This window comes from Asterias amurensis, chromosome 19 (assembly GCF_032118995.1).
Source record: "Asterias amurensis chromosome 19, ASM3211899v1".
In the NCBI taxonomy this organism is placed as follows: domain Eukaryota; kingdom Metazoa; phylum Echinodermata; class Asteroidea; order Forcipulatida; family Asteriidae; genus Asterias; species Asterias amurensis.
This window is the reverse complement of record NC_092666.1, coordinates 12,190,146-12,201,711: the sequence shown is the minus strand read 5'-3', so window position 1 is coordinate 12,201,711 and position 11,566 is coordinate 12,190,146. Positions and strand designations below refer to the sequence as shown.

At 37.2% G+C, this 11,566-nt stretch overlaps 1 protein-coding gene and 1 pseudogene across 3 annotated transcripts in view; one reads left to right on the top strand and one right to left on the bottom strand.

The window, feature by feature from the left end:
- The window catches only part of LOC139951311 (cystathionine beta-synthase-like), a 132,720-nt gene that overhangs the window by 75,086 nt on the left and 46,068 nt on the right, over positions 1-11,566 (top strand). The gene's annotated exons all lie outside the window — the stretch shown is intronic.
- On the bottom strand, positions 3,361-11,514 carry LOC139951308 (uncharacterized; annotated as a pseudogene).

Genomic DNA, 11,566 nt, shown 5'->3' with positions numbered 1-11,566 from the left:
TATAATTATAAGATATTATCTTGCTTTGTTCTGTGTATATTTGGTGTTTTGGGGGGCCTTGCTTTTTAATTTTGCTGCGTAGATTACGGTATTTAGGGGACCACGCTATTGAAAAAAATGGTCTTTTACTGGACACTATCGGTAATTACTCATAACAATTGTGAGAATTAAAACTGACTTGGTAACGAGCAATGGAAAGCATTGATAGTATAAGACATTGTGTGAAACAGCTCACTTTGAATTAGCTATTTTGTGAAAGGGGCAATTTTTCTCTCAAATAATAAAATGCATCAGGATTTACTATGCGTTTGAAAGCACACAGAGTTATACAACAATGTTGTTTTTTTCTTCCAGTATTCTCTTGCAACGTCGATGACCAATTGAGCCCAGATTTTCACAAATGTTTTACTTCATGCATTATTATGTTGGGATGCACCAAGTGAGATTATGACAATACAATTCTAGTGCCTTTGATACAATTGACATAATCTATTTATTATGTCGTGAGATAATTTGAAGCCTGAACTCCAAAGTGCTTGAACTTTGATTTATTAAAACGCTCTGCATAGTAATCGAGTACATGTATGCGATTAAAAAATAGTAAATGAATAAAATGAATATAAAAAAATATAAAAATTGGTTGTTGTTATAGTGACGCATAGGGCAGCCCATATTTCAGGGTAACGCCATTTTGTTTGTAAATTACGGCAAGTTTACTTAACACTTTGGCCGGTCGTGTCGCGAAAAAGTTCTCAGTGAATCAAAGGCCACAAATTTACCCCCTTTTTACCCCCATTAGATTTAAAGCCATATTTTGAACACTAAACACTTACACGGTAAACAGTATTGTCCAAAGGCCCACACTTGGTGTATCACAACTTATATATAAAATAACAAACCTGTGGAAGTTTTTAGGCTCAATCGGTCATCGGGAGTCGGGAGAAAATAACGGGAAAACACACCCTTGTTTCCGCAGGTTTCGCCGTGTCATGAAATGTGTTTAAAACAAATCCGTAATTCTCGATATCGAGAATTAATAATTGTTTTAATGTTTCTCAAAAAGTAAAGCATTTCATGTAATAATGTTTCAAGAGAACTCTTTCACCATTACCTTCTGTAAACCCTGTAAGTTATTTATAAATCTGTGAACTTTTTTGCTATGTTCCGAAAGTGTATAATGGCTTTAATAGACGTAAAATTTTGCATCGAGAGTAACGAATTTTAATTTTACTTTTTGACCCTTACACTGATGTGTTAGTACTGTATATTCAGTACTTTCCTGAGTTTTGTGATAACACATCCACAGGGATAGACTAGGGTTTAATTCGAACCCATGACCTTTGCACTTCTAGAGAGTGTCTTACCATTATGCCACCGAAATTTCCCGGTAGCTCGATATCATTCGATTGTTTTTACTATCGCTTACATTCAAACCGCTCCAGATTTTTCAGTACTATCTAAAAATAACACGAATTCTGTTTAAGCATTAACAAATGTATTTTCATGAAATTGTTTTACGCATTCCTAAAAAAATACAGCAATATTGGCCCAAATGTGATAAAACTGCTGGACTAATTGATTTTTTCAACCTTGAGGCCAAAGTTTGATTAAAACTTGCATTTGGTTTTATTTAATAATAATAATAGTAATAGTAATAATAATGAACGGCACTTATATAGCGCTTCACACAACAGTCCCGAAGCGCTTTACAAAAATTAATGAGTAAACAGGTAAGTTTTCGATCAGCAGATGTTTGAAACTGTTCTTGTTCGGAGCAGCCTCACAACCACTCGATGTGATGTGGCGCCCTCTACCGGTAAATAATACAAAAACCAGCGTCGTCATGCAACCTGTGCCGTCACACCTTGTTACAAAAAGCAGAGGACCGAACTTTCTGCAAGAGTAGAGGAGTGGGTTTTAACTTTGTTTTTAATCCATCCTTTTCTATTGAATTTTTGTTTTTTTTGTATTTTTTTTTTGGGGGGGGGGGCAAAGTGGTTTCCAAAGAGTTACTGTTGGTTTAGGAGTGGCACCCCTGTGTATACCATTGACACCATCTCAAAACATGACCATCTGTTCAGTTTTTAAGTGGGAGTTCAATATCATGATACAAAGTGTAAAACTTCCGCATGACCATTGTGCAGTCCCAATTTCATAGAGCTGCTAAGCACAAAAAATTGCTTAGCATGAAATATCTTCTTCGGTAAAAACAGGATTACCAACCAAATTTATATTTGTTGCATATTGCTTGTTACTGGTATTCAGCTGTTGTTTGCTTTATCTCTTGGTTGGTGGTCCTGTTTTTATCAAGGAAGAAATTTCACGCTTAGCAAATTTGTGTGCTTAGCAGCTCTATAAAATTGGGCCCTGGGTGTCTCAAAAAATATATACACTTGTTAAACTGCTGCCGAATAAAAAAATACATTTATGTATGGATAGCTTGCGGACTCAACTTTCATGTGACACCAAAAAGTCAGAAAAACAATTCATGCTTGGCTGAGCACTGCTCATTTGTGTAAAGGATATGAAAGTTAGGCTGCGCATGAATTAGCCTGCCTTTGTGAGAGGAAAGTCCTTGGAGCTTGCAAAATTCAGGGTGTTATTGCAAATTCATGATCAATTGTGATCAGTTTGGGTTTGCTGAGTGATTTTTTTTTATTATTATTTTTAACTTTTTTATTATACCACTCATGCATAAGTGAACAGGAACTGCATATAATTTTTTTCTTGTAGCATTGTAACTTTCCCTGGTAGACTCAAGTGTTCACGGGATCGAGTCAGGATGGGGTGATGGTACAAACTGTACTTTACATCTGTGACTTTGAATAAAAACTTTCACCCCACATTTCAGTAATTATAAGATTAGCTGAACATCTCATTGATTTACTTAAAAACCAGATGTGGATTAAGTAAACTATTTTTTTAAATTCGGTTTAATGGAAAACAAAATGTCACAGATGTTGGCTACTTAATCTTCAGATTACCCTTTGACCAGAAGTAGCCGACATCTTGGATTGAATTTTGTAAGATACAGAGGGCTTTTTAATTCTTCTCACAAAGGAAGGCTAATTCCGGCGCAGCCTAACCCTTTACAAAATCATGATTTAGCCCCGGACGTTTTGGTGTCATATGAAAGTTAAGTCCGTAAGCTATTCAAACATATAAACCTTTCCCATCAGAATCATATTTTTCTTTATTTTGCAGCCGTCTCAAAAGTGTATATATATTTTTTTGTTTAGACACAAGGTACTTCGTCTGCCACAAGGCCCTGGAATATACATGGTTACTTTGTTTTCGTCATCAAAGACTGTTTGGTCTTACAAAACATTGAGAACAAAATCTAACAGAGAAAACAGTCCAGTAAATAAGACGTGCTCTTTACAATTTTTGTTTTTTTTAATTATAGTATATCATTATCAACAGTTCTCCATTGCTCGTAACCAAGTAAGTTTTTATGCTAACAATTATTCTGAGTAGTTACTAATAGTGTCCAGTGCTTTTAACAAGTATGAATCAAAATACAGTTAATTATTTTTTTAATTCCACCGGATTCTTACTTTGTTCGTCCGGAAATAATTTTAAATTTTTGTAAGAAAACAGCATAATTTTAACTTATAATTTTAAAAAAATAAATAAAAAAAAGTTCAAAGTTTGCTTTATTATATTAAGTTATAAAAAAATAAGTTGAAGTTTAAAATTCTAGATTATCTGTTAGTAATAACTTAAATGATTGGCTATAATTTTTCTGCTTAATCATCCCTTAATTATTCAACTGCGACTTTGCAGGGGCGACTCTCTGGGGGCGAGCTTCTTAGTGTGCAAGATGACTAGCCAATCTTCCTTTAAAATATGTTTCCGACCATGACAATCACCAAAAACACTAGTACAGCACAAAACTGCCCAAACTGCCCAATCCAAGGCAACGTGTCCCTAAGTGTAAAGCCCGCAGTTTGTCAAACTAATTGTTACTATTATTATTATCACTGGTTCATTAAAAAAAAACAATCAAACTTGGCAGTCAGAGGCTGAATTTCGTCTTAAATTACAGGGCATAAGAAAATATATATACTATTTTTAAAAATTACAGAAAAAACATAACGAGATATAAAAATATTCATTTAAGTACGATTACAAAATACATGATATTCAAAGACTAAAACTGTAACTAAGATTGTATCTTCATCGGGAAAAAAACTGTTTCAAAATATCACCTTTGCGTATAAACGTTTTTTTTTTTCTACTTAAATTTCTAAGCCTTTACCAAGTATGAATCAAAATACAGTTAATTGTTTTTTTTTTATTCCACCGGATTCTTACTTTGTTCGTCCGGAAATAATTGTTAATTTTTGTAAGAAAACAGCATAATTTTAACTTTCAAAGTTTGCTTTATTATATTTAGTTATACAAATTGCCCAATCCAAGGCAACGTGTCCCTAAGTGTAAAGCCAGCAGTTTGTCAACCTAATGATACTATTATTATTATTTTCACTGGTTCATTAAAAAAAACCAAATCAAACTTGGCAGCCAGAGGCTGAATTTCGTCTTAAATTACAGGGCATAAGAAAATATATATACTATTTTTAAAAATTACAGAAAAATATAACGAGATATAAAAATATTCATTTAAGTACAATTACAAAATGATATTCAAAGTCTAAAATTGTAACTAAGATTGTATCTTCATCGGGAAAAAAAAAAACTGTTTCAAAATATCACCTTTGCGTAAACGTTTTTTTTTTTTCTTTTCAACTTGTACATGTATGTGTCTGCAAATTAAAAAACTAATTAAGACGGTCTTGGCCTTGGCGTTGGCCTCGGACAACTTGGCCCTTCTGTCATGTCCTTAGGAAAGCGGACTTTACCTTCAGCGGTCTGACCATGCTTTGGGAACGGTGGGTTGTTTGAGGCTTCGGCAAAGTCACCATTAATGTAATCCGCTGTAGGAGTACAGACAGACATATAACCTTCGGCATCTTCCGAACCCTGTCTTGCTTGTAATAGCTTGATATAAGATGCCCTGAAGTCCTTGTCAAAAGTGTCCTCATCTGTACTTTCATCGTCAATTTCTTGTATGATCTTCTTGGAGTCCTGATGGTTTTCGAGGGAAGGTTCCTTGACCGAAGGCTCACTCGTGGTAGGCCTGCAGTTATATTCGCCTTTGCTTTCAGGTTTTACTATGGAAGCCGATTCAGACGGTCGTGGGGGCTCCTGCGCTGCAGGTTTGTTTGGGGAATGGTTCGGGGTAAGCTCAAAGTGTTCCCCGTATACGCTTTCAGGCGCTACTTGATTGGAAGACGTTTGCTTTATCGATCGTGGAGGCCTTATTGGTGGAGGATTTGGTAAGGCCTGCTGTGGCTGAACTGTGGCCTGTGGCAAGTATATTTCGTCGTTTATATCTCTACCAGGGTTGTGGTGGTTATTAGCATGCGGAGGAATTGGTGGCGGTTGTTGTGGCCGAACTGCCAACTGTTCTTCATATGGGCATTGGTAGTCGTGATCATCGGGGATGTAGTGAGCTCCATCTTGCTGCTGAGGAATCTGTGGTGATAGAGCGGGAAATGGTACCAGATTGTCACGGTTAACGACGGGAGGTTGAGGGGGCAACTCAGCCGAGCGATGAGGATGTTGTGTGGTGCCAACTTGGTATGAAGGACCCCACGATCGTCGCCTGCGTTCTTCTGAGCTCATGTATGTTGGATATCCCCTATATATGTCGTTACACGATCCTGAAAAGTAATTAGGTCCGCCGCCTAACATGTCTTCCTCCTGCCTTGGCGCTTTTGTATTTCTTTTCTTAAAAACGCTGAGCAGTCTCGATATCTTAGACCTCGGTTTCACTTCAACGGTTACTTTGACGTTACTGTTAGGGTTTGTGTACGTCATCTTGCCTTTATATGGATGCATACCTGTCGGTAAAACAAAAGTATATATATATTCTATCAGCAATTAGCTTCATGTTGCCCAAACTCGCTTGGCCAGTTTCAGGGGCAGTGCCTTTTTAATCATAGCACCAAGAAATAACTTCCGGAAGACAATTGCACAGCATAAAAACCAGTTTTTTATATAGCGCTTTTCCAGACACTTAACCATGATGCTTCGTCCTTTGGATGGGACGATAAAGCTGTTGGTCTCGTGTGCTGTGTAATGCACGTAAAATAACCCAGTCACATATCGAACTATTATGCTATTTCCCTTCATAACAATGTATGGGTGCACTGATGTTCATGTGAGGAAAGAAATGCAAAAGCGAAAGCGAAAGCGAAGCAGACTTTGGTGACGCAATCATCGGTATGTCTTTTTTCTTCTCTTCTTTTCCAGAACGCATTAGCTTTAGCATGACTTAAGAACTGTGATTTTTGAAAGTACTTTATATAGGCCTATGCATATCTCAAAAAGTAAAGCATTTCAGGGAACAATATTTCAAGAGAAGTCTTTTCATTCATCATTGTAAACCCTGTAAGTTATTTGTAAATATGTGAACTTTTAATTCATTTTTTGGGGGGTTCCGAAAGTGTCCAATGGCTTTAAGTATAATATCCCGATGCAAATTTCCATCTATTATAATGGTTTTGGTATCTAAAAATAGTATAGGATTCGAACTGCCTTTAGCTACCGGGCAATCTCGGTGGTCTTCTAGATGGTAAGACACTGCTCTAGAATTGATTGCAAAGGTTGTGGTTTCGAATCTCACCCCAGTAATATGCCTGTGCATTTTTTCACAGAGCTCGAAAATAATTTTGACCTGACAAATCGCAATCAATTTATAAAAAGGGTCGAAAGGCGCCAAAACAGGGTATGGCAAAACCTTATTATAAGCCCCAGGTCGAAGCGATCAGCTCTTCGTTATCAACAATTCATTTTACAGTTTATTTTTAATGTCGCATATAGGCTACGGTACTAACAATGTCAAACAGGCAGTTTGTCAACAAAAATGTGTTTAATGTGCCGAGAGTAACAATCGTTTTGCGGAAGACCTTGAGTATTTCCATTCAGAAATTCATGGTCCTATTGAAATCACACCTTCCATAATTATAATCTTGTTAGTGTGCATTGTGTACGGGCTTCCGTAGCATGCAGAGGGAAATTCCCCTTGCTTTTCGATGACGTCAGTACAGTGTGTTGCAATACAGGGGAATTATGCAAACGAATAAAATAATGTTTAGCGTTTCCACCGCTGCCTTTTTTTGCTTTTCTCCTTTTTTTTTCTCTTTTCATTTCCATAACAAAAAAATTTATATTTTAAAGGTTTTTAATTCAAACACAAAAACAGCCGTTGTCTTTAAAAAAGTGTCGGCGGGCATTTGGAGAATAACAGAGAAAAAAACATCTTCCTTCCTTTTTTCAAAAAGACAGGACGCTGAACATGTTTTTGTTATTAGCGTTTACACACAAAACGAGAGTGAGGTTTGTGTGGACATTCAAGTTTGCAGAGATTTTAAGTGGAGTTTTGTTGGCCTTAATTAAAGACACTATTGGTTAATGTCAAAGACTAGTCTTCACAGTTGGTGTATCTCAATACAACCATAGAGCAAGGAACAGATCTCAACGCATAAAATAACAAACCTGTGAAACTTTTAGCTCAATAATTGGTGGTCGAAGTTGCGAAATAATAATGATAGAAAACAAATTGCAGGCCTCAACCTTTAGCTTCAGAGGTGCAAGGCCACTTGGCCTCAAAAGCTCTAAAAAAGAAAGGGGCACCAAGGCCAACTGAAAGGGCACCAAGGCCATTTTCAAATCGTTATTTGTTGATGATTATGTTAATATACTTTCCACTAATTTCAAGGTGGTAAACTTTCCAACCCATATTTATTTCATTGCCGCTGTTTACATGCTATGCAACTGAAATTGAATAAAAGTTAAAAAATATTTGTTTCTGAATTATTTACAGTTTTTTTGCAGCACTCGAATTGCAAACGATTACCCCAGTACTTAACTTTTTACCCCTTACCCCCCCCCCCATTCCCTTATTCATCGACTTAAATAAACTCCCTTCTGCTCATCTGAAAACAAATCATTGCTCCAGAACAAAGAATTGTTGAAAAAATCATACAGACAAAAATATTAGTTCCCTGCGTGCTAATCTGAAGAAAAAAGATCAATTAGTCTCTGGCTCACCACTACCCCAACTCTGCGCGACAAACGAGCCCCACCCAGCCCACGCCAAAAACTCACCAATAAGCCGGAGGCTCAGCTAAATCCAATGATTTTTTTTATTTTATTTTTTATTTTTTTATATAATATAAATATGATTATGAAAATTAAAAACGAACCCCCAACCCCTTAGCACAAAATAATTGGTCTAGCATTTAGCTAAACTTGTAAGTTGTATTTTGCCTGCCGGCGTTTATGCCACGCTAGACTGCGCTAAATAAATACTATAAAAATGTAACAAACGCACCTAATTAAAAAATGCTTCTAAAGTTTGCACTTTGCTGCCACTCCAGCCCTTTCGCCTTCCTGCTTATTTTTTCATCTTTTGTGGGATGGCATGCTGATTAATCAATAATGAACTTGATGGAGTATGATGATTTCCAAAATTAGGGCTCTGCCGTTACCTCCATTTAGTCCGATTTTGACGTTTTACAACTCCACGCTTGTTGTGTGTACACAACATAGTCGCAAGGCAGGCAGATCACTGGTAGTGGTGGGTCACAAACATTAATCCAGTACAAGCCTTGGACACCAGCGAAATAGCCAGGGGAAAAACATAGACTGTATCCAGTCCCCGGCCGCGCGCCTCCCCCGCCCCATCCGCTACAAATACAGATCTCAATAGACAAATCAGTGCGAAAATGCATAATTTAGTGTACGGACTTGTGGCGAGTTTATACATTGGAGTAGTCTGGTGCTTCGTTTTTAGTAGTTAACAGCTCAACTACGTTTGATATGGTTACCATGCCACGTTCTCGACACATTTTTTGAAGCAGCATTGTGAAAACTAGTGTGCGGGATCGTACGTTCCGAATTTTACCTCCATATAAAATAAATGGGTCACAATGTTAACATTAAATAACATTTTCGAATAAATAATGTTATGGAATCAATGGAAAAGGGCACGACGGTCAAGTGGCCGTAAGGTACGTGATTTTTAAAAGGGCTTCACGGCAATTCGCTGGGGCATCGCGGCAATGGCCGCTGGTGGCCGCTGCAGAGGTCGAGGCCTGAAATTGTCACACGAAGTTGTGTGCTTTTAGATGCTTGATTTCGAGACCTCAAGTTCTAAATTTGAGGTCTCGAAATCAAATTCTGTGATCGGCTCCAGGGCATAAAGACCGAATTCATGGGACGGGGTGATTTCACAGATATCTAAAGATTAATTATATCTTTAAAAGCTTTGGACACTGTTGGTAATGACTCAAAATAATTATTAACATAAAACATTATTTGGTAACGAGTAAAGGGGAGCTGTTGGTAGTATAAAACATAGCCGTTTCTCACAGTGTTTTATACTATCAACCTCTCCCCATTACTCGTCACCAAGTAAGGTTTTATGCCAATAATTATTTTGAGTAATTACCAATAGTGTCCACTGCCTTTAACTATCCATGAAAAAAAAAGAGGAAAAGAGAAAACCGGGCAAGAACAAATTAAGAGGAACAGATATTACTCCCATACTTTTGTACAAAGAAAGTGAGGGAATAAAAAGATGAAAATCAAAAACAAGAGCAAAAAGAGGAAATCATCTGAAAAGAAAGATTGTCTCACATACAGTAACAATAAAGGACTCGGGTACCTTTTCAAAATGTCCACAGATTTACATTAAACTGACAGGGCTTGAAGATAACGATAGTGGAAAGCTTCCCTTCAAATATTACTAGCTGAGGTTGTGTAGTTTTTGAGAAATGAGTAAAACAAGTCACAAAATAATGTTCGTCTCATGAGACGAAAATTATTTTAGCATGTAAAATCCAAATACCCAGTTATGATATTATACCAAAACCATAGCATAACTGGTAAATACGTTTTTACATGCTAAAACTTAATTATTTGTTTTAATCATTTCGTAAAAACCCAGTTAGTAAAATTTCAAGGGAAGCTTTCTACTATCATAATCTTCGAACTGTGTAAGTTTAATGTAAATCTGTGGACATTGTGTTTTTGTTAGGAAAAAGTACATTATACCCTTTAAGTAATTGGCCAGCAGACCACCCAATACCCCGAGAAGCTGCATGTATTCTTCTTCAGATCTACACACTTATTTTTATTTTGCAGGAACAAAACAAAAGCGTAGCCGGGTCGTGGCTATAGCAATACTTGTCTTTTATTTGCAAACTTATTGCTTGACTTAAATGCACTGGACACTATTGGTAATTGTCAAAGACCAGTGTTCTCACTTGATGTATCCCATCAAAAAAAAAAAATAACAAGCCTGTGAAAATTTGGGCTCAATTGGTCATCAAAGTTGCGAGAAAATGATGAAAGAAAAAAACACACATGTTGGACGAATTTGTGTGTTTTCAGCTAGTAATAAAAGACTTCTAGCAAGAAGTCTTTTACTATTTTATTGAGAAATTATCTCTTTCTCAAAAACTACGTTACTTCACAGGGGGTTGTTTCCCACAATGTTTTATATACTATCAGCAGCTCTCCAATGCTCGTTACCAGGTCAGTTTTTAAGTTATTTGTTTTGAGATTAGGGACTGATCGGCATGGTCTTCTTACGGTGTAGGCCTATAATTGAAGACCACTACCGTCCCGTTTGAAACCCATGATGAAGGTTGTTTAAAGGAACACGTTTCCTCGGATCGGTCGAGTTGGTTTTCCTTTTACCTCGTCGACTAACACGGTCGGCCATCATGGGAGCCAATTTTTTGCTTCTATAATGACCGTGTTGGTTCGCAAAGTAAAAGGAAAACCATGCAAGTTCGAGGCAAATTTGTGTGAATCATTGTATTCTACTTTTAAAATATCTTTCTAACCATGTTTTTTTTTAACGGTTACAATTAAACGCTTTTCAAAGACCAATTCGATCGATCCAAGGCAACGCGTTCCTTTAAGAAAATAATCTGTATATCTCACCTGCAATTGGTGATCCCATTTCCATATTGCTTAGTGGTGGTGCTTCAGTATCCTAAAAGAAATGAAAAGAAAAAACGTTCGCATATTCAGGCTTATCCTGGTCTGCGTGCTTAGCGCACCAAATCTGACGATCGAATGGTACAACAAGTGTAAAGTGTGTACAAAGATCACATTCAAGTACTAAATATAGACATGACGTTATCAGTGCGTTTCCCAGTGGAAGGGGATTTAGTATGAAGCACACAATGGTACAAGGTTGAGTGCTGATATCCAAACAGAATTTGCATTACAGTACCCAATGCATATCTGCCAGACAACATCACATCATACGGATACTCCAGTAACTATATAAACTTTGCACTGCTTCGCCGACAAACGTTTTTCTCTTCTTCTGATCTTTCGGGTCTTCAAAAGTTTTGCCAGGATTGGGCGCGTCTCACAGCCTTTTCGTTTGCTGCCGTCAGGTTGGTCTTCAAGGCAGGCACTGCTCATCAGGGGCTGGTATTAGGTGTGGTATAGGTTGGGGTGAGTGGAAGAGTCATAT